Genomic DNA, 12,910 nt, shown 5'->3' on the forward strand with positions numbered 1-12,910 from the left:
TCATGACGTTTGGGGAAAAACTATGTGTTTTTTAAGTTTCCTGATAGACAATATTGATAATCAGTATGACTCTTTTTTTTAACTACATACATGAAGCTATGTGCCAAATTTGTTCCCAGCTCAGAGGTAAGAGGCCATTTTGAAATTTAAAGCAACCTAGTGACCCAGTAAGTCATTTTAACAATTCCAAAGTCTGTTGTGTTCATTATTCCAAATGTCTATACCACGCTTGGTTTTTTTAAGAATGTGCCAGTGTGATTTAAATTGTATGTTGTATTTTTATGCAGTGAACTGACCTGAGATCTACAGATGGAGGGCTGTAAGTAAGTAAGTAAGTAAGTAAGTAAGTAAGTAAGTAAATAAAATAGCTTCACAACCTGGTCCCAAGTTTGGCCCTGCCATTAGCCACAGTGAAGCCACTACCTCTGTCAGAAATAGGGATGAGGCAGAAAATTAATTCAATTTGCATTTAAATACAAACTTACCTAACTTTCACTGTTTGAAACAAGATAAGGACTGAAGCAAAGCTGCAAGTTGCATTTCTCCAGGCAAGTACCATTTTCAAAAATGCATATGCTGAAGTAAGGTGTGCATATAAATGCATATGCTAGTAAAAAAAAAAAAAAGGACATACAGAAATGCATTGTATTGTGGGCATCTGCTTTGCATATTAAACAAAATTGCATTACAATATGTATATTAGGAGAATTTTGCAGTAAAATGCTGGTGGGTGTTCATGAGGATGTCTTTTAAAAATGCAGACTGTGCCAGAATGTGTCGAAGACCTGAATTTAAGAGTAGAAAAATGAGAAACTGAGATGAACCAAAATGGACAGACTCCCTGCCAATTACCGGTACCTCTGTTGTCCCTAATCTGGTCTGCTGCCTCAGGTGTGGCAGACAATGCTCTCCTGTCACAGATTCAACTGCCAATCCATGTGACTTCTGCATGACAACTTGCGAAGGGATGCCATCCTTCGCCTCAGGCGTCAAAATATTATTGGCCTGCCCTAAAATCTCACTTTAAGTATTCTGCAAGGCAAATGGATTTTATATGGAACTATACAAGTTCTATAGATATAGATATAGGTATAAGGCATTTTGTTTTGGTAAGTACTCCCAAACCTCAGTGTAACTCCACCCCCTCCCACAAACAAACACACACCCCTAATTCCACACATTCCAGTGCCCTTTCTTTCTTTCCTTTTGCTCCTCACTAACCAAACACCCAGACGTCTCCTCTCCCATTTATTTCCTTACCCCCTGAGCTCTGTTCCTGATCAGGAGTCATCAGCTCTCATGGAACTGGCATCCAGTAAAGTGTGCAGATGTTCCCGTCGGGATGATTTACATGAGAACAAAACTTCAAATGTCGCATGGAAAAACAACGCAAAAGTCACCATTCAAAGCCTCACGGCCTCATCTGAGAAATGCATGAGGCAACATTGTCCAGGAGTGCGGCTGTTTTTATCCCATTGGCATTTGTGTTTGGCAATGCTTTGTTTAATTATTTTATTCAATGTTCCTAACAAAATAAAATAAAAACACATCATAAATCGGAGGGTGTTTTTTTGTTTTGTTTTTAAAGCTTTGGAATTTTTTTATTTTTTTTTAAGCCTCATGGTTCTGGTCTGAATTTCAAACAGAAAACATTGCTGAAGATCTTAACATAGGGTTACCAGACATCCCCAGTTCCCAGGGACAGTCCCCAGATTTGCAAATCTGTCCCCGGGAAATGTGGCAGTAGCAGCCTCAGCAGCCCAGAGTCGGCCTGGTAGCGCAGTTGGCTCTGGCTGGCTTCAGGAGCTGCTTGCTGCCCCCGCCACTGCTGAAGGGGAACCAGGGACGTCCGGTGGTACAGATCTCCTGCCCACTTCCCCCTTTGTTTTGACAGATTGGAGAAGGCTCGGGAGTCACGGGCGGGCAGGCGCCGCCCAGGAGGGGCAGAAGGCACATGGTTTCTCTGCCAGGCAAGGTGCAAAGCCCTTATTTTGCACCCTGTGAAACATAAATGTGCAGAGTTTTTTTTAAAAAAACTGGGCAACAGCTGCCCACCTGTGACTCCCAAGCCTCCCCTGATCAGTCAAAACAAAGGAGGAAGGGGGCAGGAGATCGGGGGAGCACCGTTGCCCAGTTTTTTTTAAAAAAACCGCATTTATGTTTCACAGGGTTCGAAAGAAGGGCTTTGCGCCTTTATACAATATGCATATGTACTTGGGCCCAGGGTCTTTTGCCTCACCATCTCCACTACTGATTCTCTGTTGCTAAGGTAAAGGTAAAGGGACCCCTGACCATTAGGTCCAGTCATGACCAACTCTGGGGTTGCAGCACTCATCTTGCTTTACTGGCCAAGGGAGCCGGCGTACAGTTTCCGGGTCATGTGGCCAGCATGACTAAGCCGCTTCTGGCGAACCAGAGCAGTGCATGGAAACGCCCTTTACCTTCCTGCCAGAGCAGTACCTATTTATCTACTTGCATTTTGACATGCTTTCGAACTGCTAGGTTGGCAGGAGCAGGGACCGACCAACGGGAGCTCACCCTGCCACGGGGATTCGAACCACCGACCTTCTGATCGGCAAGTCCTAGGCTCTGTGTTTTAACCCACAGCACCACCCACGTCCCACCCACGTCCCTGTTGCTACTCAGCTTCAAAAAAAAAAAAAAAGTGTCCCCGGATTTATTGAAAAAAATCTGGTAACCATATCTTAACAGTGATCTCAGTTCTCCAAGTGGCAGGACTTACCGCCGCCAAAATGGCACCCCCACACACCTGCATGGGGAAACGTCAAGGGTTGCCGAAGTAAAACAACAACAACAACAATTAGAGAGAGAGAACACCTATGGGAGCAAAACCCCAAAAAGGAATAAAAAGCAGCCTGTCTTACCATGCTCAGTAAGGCATGGAAAGCTGTGGTTCATTACAGGGAAAATAGAACGGGGTATTTTGAATGATGAACTGAGGAACTCCTCGCTGAACCATGAGGCAAGGTGAGGTGACTGCCTCAGGTGGCAGGATCCACAGAGGCAGAAGATTAGGCCTTCAAGGAATGCATCGTCTGCTTCAGTGGTGGTAGCGACAGTTGAAGTGCTTTCCTTGGAGGCCAGATTTAAAAATTAACCGCCACAGTGGCCTGTTGGCAAATGGGAGGCACTGCTGGTCTTCTTCCACACTTGCTCTCGATGTAGATTTTTATGCTCCCCGCCCCCTTTGTTCCTGATACAGATCTTCACTCAATCCTTCTTCTCTGGCTTGGTGAGGCACCATTTTGTTGTTTACCTCAGGTGTCAAAAATGCCTGTTATCATAGTCAGCTCTCTTGTAACTGTTCACATGGACTTGAAGGTTGTCTTCAGATAATAAACTGGGCTCAGAACTTGTGGGAAAGTTGTGACACTGTGTACAAAACTGCAGTCTGAGTAACACCCTCAGAGTTAGCCGAAACAGCCAGGACTCTTAAGAAGACTAATAACATTTAATGAGGCATAAGCTTTCCTGGACTAGAGTTTAGTTAATCAAATGCATGAAGTATTATCCTTGCTTGACAGGAGTTTTTCTCTCAGGATCCCAGAGTTCCATTCCTATCAAAACTGAGCAAACAGGAACAATAACAATCAATAGCTTATACGCAGAAGTTGGCAGACATCCTGAAGGAATTACTTTAAAGGTATTTCAAGAAAGCTAGGCATTGAAATAATTCTGCATACAATTTTTTTAAAAAAAATAAATATTCCAGCTCAATGAATAAAATGTTTGCACAACTCTGCTCTGCTTCAGTTGGCTTGCTTGGCAGTAAACTGATGGGAATCACATCAATGCAAACATGAAAGAGAATATACTACTTCTTACTTTGCTGCAAATAAAGAAAATTGACAGTTCTAATATCAAGCAGGCAACATTATAATGTCTGCACCCATGGGGGGGGGGACTGCTTTCCCCTCTGTCAGAAAAAAGCCTCTGTCCAAGAGTACATGATTACACCTGTGCAAGAAAGTGGAGAAATTTCAGGACATGATAACAGAAATGTAATCGGTCAGTAGATTTTTATGAATAGGAGGCAATCAAATGACATGCCCTAAAGTAATCATCCTGTAAAAGATAGCAAAATTAACTTGGCTGCCCAGGTTGAGGTTGGAAGAACACCTGGATTTCCACAGACCTGGATTGCTATCTACTTATATGTGCTTTATGTATACACATCCTCTCTGTGTGTCTCTGCCTCTCTCCGTCTGTGAGAGGTGCTCCCTTACTCAGTTGGGATGAGGATGACTTAGAAGCCATCAAAAAAGAACTGTCAAAATAGCACGCACATTACAGTATTGTTTGTGCTTCTATAATTCATACAAGTTCATAGCTTTGATTGGAATTTTGATGGAACAGGTGCCCTGATTATTGTCATCTGGACAAACAAATTTCAGGTGGCTAGCTGAGTTCTGGGCAAGTTTCCATCCATGTTTACCATTTTGTTTTTGTTGCTGTTTGCTCAATTGCCTTCATAGCATAGTTTGTCTGTCTTTTCATAGACCCTGTGAAATTATCCTGTTTTGCTCTCCATATTTCCTCAGGTCATTTAACATGCTTGGCTATATTTCCTTTTGTGTTGCTACATGAAAGATTGATGTGAGGAAGGGTGGCGGGGGGAGCATGTAACAGACGAGTCATTGTCAGATAAAAGATTTTGGCAGAGAAAAAGTCAACTGACATATCCTAGCCCTCTTTAAAACATTCTTGAGATTCTGGATCAAATTTGTTTATTTTCTTTTTAGAGTGAGGGGTTGTTTCTTATTTTTGCATCCCAACATTTGATTTATTGATAATACATGGATGTACTATGGTTTAGTTGAGTCCGGTTGCAGCATTTGTTATGAAATTTGTACAGCAAAAGAATTAAAAAGCAAAACATTTAGGGGGCTGAAATGAAAGAGCATAGGAATATATGAAAACACGAAGCTGCCTTATATTACACCAGGCAATTGCTCCACTATGTCTCTTAAGCCTTCCCAAATTAGTCTATTTTATTGTCGCTGTTCTTAATTCTTGGTAGGGTTTATGCTTTAACACTGATTTATTATCTCTATAGGGTTTTATGTTCTGTTTCTGTACACCATATATTCTCTGAATGTAAGGATGTTTATAAATTCTGAACCAAATAGACAAAATATTGTCTACACTAACTGGCAGTGGCTTCCCAGGATTTCAGACACAGAGTTGTATCCATTGCTGTACCAGCAGGGTTCCACTAGTACAATGGGACTTCTGTTTCCTCTCCTTCCTTCATACACCTTCCAAGTCTGCTCTGGTCCCCAGCCCTCCAGAGATGACTTTGTGTAAAGGTTCTGGAAGTAACAGAAGGCTGTTGAACCAGTGGAATTACAGCATCAAATATGGCCCAAACAGTCTTTCCTAGCCTGATGATGCCAAGGTTGGAACCTGGGACTTTCCACATGCAAAGCAGAGGCTTTACCACTGAGTTATGGCTCTTCTTCATGTTCTCTAATTTTTTGAGACAGCAAAGGGAGATGGGAAAACAAGAATTTCAGTGTGGGACTCATCTTTTTCTCCACTTTCTTACCCTTTGTCACCAAGAATGACAGGCCCAGGGAGACAAAAGGAAAGCAATGGGGTGTGTTCTGTTATAAAAACAACCAAGTTAGTTTTCCTTCGGATTATTTTTTAAAAAAAACAACCAAGGACACAAACCCTTCTTTGACAAATGCGATCCTCTCACAACCCCATTGAGAGTACTGGATAATGTCTTTCTGACCCCTCAAAATAGGCAGTCTCGCTCCCAGGCTTGTGTGTATAGGATTGCTGTTTTAATAATGCTTTACACAGACTTTCTAACCTGATGTCCTCCAGATGTTTTGGACTATGACACCCATCATCCCTGATTATTGGCCATGATGGCTGAGGCTGATGGGAGTTGTAGTCCAAAACGTCCTCACGGCATCAAGTTGAGGAAGGTTGCTTTAATAGAATCATTCTATTGTCTGGGAGTGATGGGAGCTGGACTCCAGCAACATAGGTTTTGAAGCGAGATTAGTTTTAACAATTTCTCTTGAAGACTCCCCCCCCCAAAAAAAAAGCAGATCTCACAAATCCAGTTTAAAAGCTTCAAAAGTAAATGCATGGGACACTTTGCTCTCTGTCCATGGTGCTGATTAGCTGTGTGCTTTGTATATCTCCAGCATATAATAAACAGAAAAGACGAATACAGTGGTACCTCGGGTTAAGTACTTAATTCGTTCCGGAGGTCCGTACTTAACCTGAAACAGTTCTTAACCTGAAACACCACTTTAGCTAATGGGGCCTCCTGCTGCTGCCACGCCACCGGAGCACAATTTCTGTTCTCATCCTGAAGCAAAGTTCTTAACCCAAGGTACTATTTCTGAGTTAGTGAAGTCTGTAACTTGAAGCGTATGTAACCTGAAGCGTATGTAACCTGGGGTACCACTGTAGTGTTGTTTGCACCTACTGGAAAACAAATTAGGTATATTACATAAACATATTACATCCAATTGCACAGGCACTTCTGGGGAACCTCAGCTGCATATCTTTTATCTGAATTGAGCCATAATATGAATATGGTATTTTTAAAAATTATAAAAGGAATTGAAATGGTTGAGTAGCTTTGGGAAGATTAGCCCTTGGATGTTTGTAGTAGTCACATTTCAGATATATTGTAGTTGCAATCCTATACCTATTTACCATTTAATTTAGTGGGACTACTAAGTAGGCATGTAGAGGATTGTGCTGTAAATAGGTAGAATCCAGACTAAGTTAATTGCACCCAAGTCCTGCCAAAATCAATGCAAAATGTTAGTTATGGTTTAACTCATCTCACTGGTGTTAATGGGAACCAAGTGTGAACAACTTGGACTGGATCCAGCCCAATGTATCCACTTGCATCTTGGTCATTGCCCTTCTTTTCTCCTCTTTTGTGACTTCATTGTTGTGTGCCTGTCGTATCCCTTTTTGTAACATAAACTTGTGATATCTTGAAAGGCCAGATATTGTAATCTGATGTACAAGCTTTTGTTTTTAACAGAAAAGGCAAGAATAAAGCAAAAAGGGAAATTCACAAAATCAGCACATTTTCCCTCAAAGGTCTAGGGAAGGTCTAGATCCATGGGCAGAATGTGATCCCAAAGCAATGTTATCTACACCCTGGCAACACTACCAAATACTAATCAAGGTGGGGTTGAAAAAAATGCTGATGGAAAAGGACATTGTTTTCAAAGTTGTTCAAGACAGGCATAGTCCACGCATGCTCCAGACATCCAATATTTGTAAATAGCTTTTCCATCAACAGTGTTAATCTCAAACCATCTGACAGTAGCACATCATCAAAACATATAAATAAAATATCCATATCAACATAATATCAAGAAAACAGAAGCAAGTCATATGACTGTAATTTGTTTTAATATTGAATTTTAAGTTGTTGTACCCCACCATGTGCTGTGGGTTAAACCACAGAGCCTAGGACTTGCCGATCAGAAGGTCAGCAGTTCGAATCCCCACGACAGGGTGAGCTCCCGTTGCTCGGTCCCTGCTCCTGCCAACCTAGCAGTTTGAAAGCACGTCAAAGTGCAAGTAGATAAATAGGTACCGCTCCGGCAGGAAGGTAAACAGCGTTTCCGTGTGCTGCTCTGGTTTGCCAGAAGCGGCTTAGTCATGCTGGCCACATGACCCAGAAACTGTACGCCGGCTCTCTCAGCCAATAAAGCAAGATGAGCGCCACAACCCCAGAGTCGGCCATGACTGGACCTAATGATCAGGGGTCCTTTTACCTTTACCTTTACCCCACCATGAGACCTGACGGTGAAAGGTGGGTTAAAAATGGAATTCATTCATTCATTCACTCATTCATAACAACAAGTTCAATAAATACATGAAAAATAATTGAACAATATAAAGATTCTAAATGCAAAAAAGTTAGAGTGTTAATACATGTAAATGTAGAGGGGCAAGACTAACATTCACAGAGTAAGGAGTGACTACCGTATTATAGATCTAGAGCACATGTGACCTAGATGCAGAAAACAAAATGGCACCCAAGAGTTGTGCAATTGGCTACCTAAACGACCCTGGCCAATTACACTGAGTGCTTTCAGGAAAGGGCAAAAGAAAAAAAAATCATGGGGTATGAAATGGAAATTAGACACCCCGAAATATCTGTCTTTTTCTAAAATAGATTATGGGGGGGGGGCTAATCCTGCTTCTAAATGGATGAGCAGTGCAGAGACCAAGTTGAAGAAAGGTTTCTTCTGGGATAGGAGTGGGGAACCTGTGGTCCTCCTGGTATAGCTGGATCTCAGCTCCCATCATCCATGACACTTGACCACACTGGCTGGAGCAGATGGGATCTGAAGGGCAACAACAACAGCTGGATAACCAAAGGTTCCCTAACCCTATGGAGCATGAGTAACAGAAAGGAGAGAGCCCTTGTGAGACTCTGGTTGTGAGGGGTTTCTGTCAGTAAAAACTGATAGAATTAGCCCCCATGCTGAATATAGGCAGCCCTGGCATGAGTAAAGAATGGAATAAGAAGCATGATTTGACTTTGACTTTGTAAGGCTTCCTTAAACATTAGCTGAAAGGATTTCAGGTTCTTGTAGGTTTTATGTCGTCTATTTGAATCGCACAAGGCCTCTCATGTTTTCTCATTAGGTCTAACAACTGTGTCGCTTGCATAGCACCAGTGTATACATAATAAATTATGAACCACTTTTGAAATATGGTTTTATAAAAAGCTTTCTGGGCTGGGGGGGGTGGAAGAGGGGAAACAGAGAGTCTCTGTGTAATTTGTTTAAAGTTATAAAAGCAGAGGCTGCGACAACCTCCTAATAAATCTGCAGAAGCACCACTGTACTAAAAAGCAGCTTTGTGAAAATAGACTAATTTATGGCCTTTCTGTCTCACTTCTTTATGGGCACTTCCGTCTACAGTGTCAAAAATGAATACAAGTGGAGAAGACCTGGAAAAGCTGAGTGAACCAGGTCCAATATTGCAGATCCATGTTATCAATCCACATGTTTCTCCTCCCTGTACAAACTAAATAAGCAAATCTGTTCTCTCTATACAGTGGTGCCTTGGTTTATGAACTTAATCCGTTCTGGAAGTCCATTCTTAAACCAAAGCATTCTTAAACCAAGGCGTGCTTTCCCATTGCCGCAGGGGACTCTCCTCTATCCAGCACACAATATGTATGCAGGCCCTCTGAAGTTTTATCTGGATATGCTTTGGGCTTGGTCAACGAACAGTACAGTGGTACCTCTGGTTACGTACTTAATTCATTCCGGAGGTCCATTCTTAACCTGAAACTGTTCTTAACCTGAAGCACCACTTTAGCTAATGGGGCCTCCTGCTGCTGCCGCGCCGCCGGAGCACAATTTCTGTTCTCATCCTGAAGCAAAGTTCTTAACCCGAGGTACTATTTCTGGGTTAGCGGAGTCTGTAACCTGAAGCGCATGTAACCTGAAGCATATGTAACCTGAGGTACCACTGTACTGGATAACAGATATGAACAAAATATAAAGATGTGCCAAACAAAGTTTTGGCTGTTGGCCTTAGGCTTTCAGTGAGGTGAGGAGTGGCATGTCAGTGAGGTAACTGGGCTCCCATGATGAGGCCCTGTGCATCACAGCTGTCATGTAAAGAGATGAGGCCTTTAGGCAAGGCAAACATCATATGCTAAAATGGTAAAATGGCTGCACCATCCATTTGTACCACAATGATCATCAAGCAATGAGGGGGAGAGGGAAGGCCATCAAAAAATCCTCCAGAAGCCCTCCTTGCAATTTTAGCCCAAACATGTTAGCATCAATTTAGGGTTAATCACAAAAGGTGAAGGGAAGGGGCTGGCTTTCGGTTAGTGTGGGCTTTCCCATTAAAGCCAGGTTTACAAACTTTTTGGGTGGCAGATGCTTAATTTAAGAAATGCTTTACAGCAGAATTATCAGAAAGCATACATACATACAGAACTAAGGCCGCAGACTGAAATTGTGGCTTTCAGGATGTCATTCATCTTGAGTGTCCCAGTACAATTTCTTTAAGCAACTACAGAGTCCCCAAAGAAATTATCCAGCCATTGATTAGACAAACCACCTGCCTGGAATTGAAGGGGGAGGGGGAAAAGAAGGCATGGAAATGGAAAATCTTTCTGAAAGAAATCAACAGTCACTGATTGCTTTGAGTTAAGATGTGGATGGGCTTGTGTGCTCCTGGAGTCCCAGAGAGTCTATATATCATAGTGATGAGGTTCTTGGTCATAAACTCACAGAGAGCAAATGAGACAGTTTAGTTGCTTCTTTCATTTGGGTAATAGTCTTCTACTCCATATGAAAGCACACTACAGTACTTTGCTTAAGCTTGTTTTGTGTAGGATAACTTATCAGAATACTTGCAAGGGAGGGGGTGGACCCAAAACACCTGCCACATACCTTCATTGTGTATATTTTCACTCTTTTTCCATGTTACATAGTCTTATTTAAAAATAAAAAATGTTGGTCTACTCCCCTGGAAAGATATCTGTTACATCATTTAATGGTGCATAGCAGCCTGCACCATAAAGGAATTGAAGTTTGCAAGGGATGTTCTTCTAAGGGCACTTATTCATATGTCAGTTCTCTTCAAAGAAGTCAATAAGCTGAATGTGCTGAATGTCTCATCTGAAAGATCCTATTTAAAAAGCCACATAGACTTTTGTTAATATGGCAGGTAAGGATCAGGGTGACATACAGTACAGGATTTTGCAGAATTTGTCATTTGAATTTTTAAGCTACTTTTGTAAGCCGCTGTGAGAACGCCTGTGTGCAATACAAGTGCACAAATTTAATAAGGGAAAACAAATGTCTGTGGAATGTAAACCAAGAAGCTGTAATCAAGAAGCTATATATACTTTTGTCGTTTCATATCTATACAGCCACTCCTGCGCATGCAAACTTAAGCAGGTTTCACTGACTTCAGTGGAAACTTGTTTCCACAAAAATGCCCTTAGGATTTCAGGCTAATGTGACAAAAAAGAAAACAAGTGCAATACAACTTCTTGCAGTATTATTCTTGTTTGTTCTGTTTATCTCGAGCCAAGTGCCTGGATAATGTGCCCTTGCACCTGAAAACTGTCATTGTCCAGGCAGCCTGGATAAGAGCTGACTAGGTACAATTCAACCGCATGAGATATGGGCTTCCTCTGCCCATACTCCACACAGTCTTCATGATTGCCCCCCCCCACTGTATACCTTCCTCTTCCTGCCTATAGCCTGATCAGCAAAGTCCCTTGCACAAGCAAGGACTGCAGGCAGGAAAATGAAGGGTTAAAAATCAGCAGCCTGGGCCATGGACAGATATTCATATATAAGGATCTAACTTTTGGGACATAACTGGGGGATGCCAGTTAATTCTGAAATCCCACTTGTGTGGGAAACTACAAAAGTAAAAAAAGAAAAGCTGACTGCCTGAATTAAATAATGTGGGGCTCGACTCACTCTTTAGCCAAAACAGACCCCAGTAGAGTTTAAAACAGAAATACGTGCAACGTTTGCAAAGTGTGGAAAATATAGGTTGTTAGACCTGTAAATATCCCAGTGTTAAGCACTGATAATGTGCTTCCCCACCTCTACTCATCTCAAAGTGAATAGACTACAACCTTAAGTAAGTTTAAATGCTTTACTTACAGTAATCAGTGGTCTCGCCCATGCATCATTGAATGCTACAGCAGAAACAACATTGGTAAGGTATTCTTGGTTATCAAATACAGAAGTTTGGAGCCTCAGCCTCAGGCATCTGCTAAGTTACATGGTTCAAAGAGGGGGGGAGAGAGAGAGGAACAGGAAACAACCTTTGTTTCCTCCCTCCCCAAAGGTGAGAAGTCACGACCAATCTGAGTCTTCTCTACCAATACAGAACTTTGTGATCCTTAACCCCTTTCTTACTGCTGAATATGTACTGTTATGTTTGGCTGTGTTAATCTCCCACACTAACAACCCAGAGAAAGATGCCCAAACAATCTGGGATAGTAGAAGCACTCATTTTATGATGGGGTCACTAATACTTAGCTCCATCTGGAGCTATTTACTATCTTAAAGCAGGGATGGGGAACCTGTGTCCCTCCAGATGTTGATAGAATGCCAAATCTCATTTAACCAACTTTCATTTCAGAAGATGACCAGGGGCATATGGCCCACAATGGTCCCCACTTGGAAGCTGGTGAACAGTGCTCACCTGCATCACCAATAAGTACAAAATTTAAAAGGGCTTTTTAACCTCATACGTATTTACTCAAAACTAAGTCCTGCTATAGGGACGCAGGTGGCGCTGTGGGTTAAAGCCTCAGCGCCTAGGGCTTGCCAATCGAAAGGTCGGCGGTTCGAATCCCTGCGGCGGGGTGCGCTCCCGCTGCTCGGTCCCAGCGCCTGCCAACCTAGCAGTTCGAAAGCACCTCCGGGTGCAAGTAGATAAATAGGCTCTGGCCAGAGCAGCGATGTCACGCTGGCCACGTGACCCGGAAGTGTCTCCGGACAGCGCTGGCCCCTGGCCTCTTAAGTGAGATGGGCGCACAACCCCAGAGTCTGTCAAGACTGGCCCGTACGGGCAGGGGTACCTTTACCTTTACCTTTACTTTAAGTCCTGCTATGCTCAATGGGACTTGCTCCCAGGTTCTGCACCTACACTCCTGCACAGCTGCTATCTCGTACACTGGGAGTAAATATTCAAGCTTTCACTGGGTCTTCTTGGCAAATGAAATAGATTCTTTGAGAATGAAAGGAAATTATAGGAGATGGTTTGCCACATATTTTGCAATTTTATGGCAAAACACTGTGACAGCCAAGTTACTGGGACAATAGAGAATCCCCACAGTGATGTTAAAATTCCTGAATTCAGCAAAAGTAATATGAGCACTCTTTCCTTT

The 12,910-nt window shown here is 42.4% G+C and overlaps 1 protein-coding gene across 6 annotated transcripts in view; it reads left to right on the plus strand.

The window, feature by feature from the left end:
* The first annotated feature begins 3,173 nt into the window (after nt 1-3,173).
* SLC5A7 (solute carrier family 5 member 7) overlaps nt 3,174-12,910 on the plus strand; it is a 29,134-nt gene continuing 19,397 nt past the window's right edge. For 3 of the 6 annotated variants that reach the window (XM_079972760.1, XM_079972762.1, XM_079972763.1), the window contains exon 1: nt 3,198-3,253. The gene's annotated coding sequence lies outside the window, so the exon portion shown is untranslated. Of the gene's footprint in view, nt 3,254-9,928; nt 10,720-12,910 lie in introns of those variants that run through there. The other 3 variants (XM_079972764.1, XM_079972761.1, XM_079972765.1) reach the window with 3 other exon arrangements.

This window comes from Podarcis cretensis, assembly GCF_951804945.1.
Source record: "Podarcis cretensis genome assembly, chromosome: 4".
Lineage (NCBI taxonomy): Eukaryota > Metazoa > Chordata > Lepidosauria > Squamata > Lacertidae > Podarcis > Podarcis cretensis.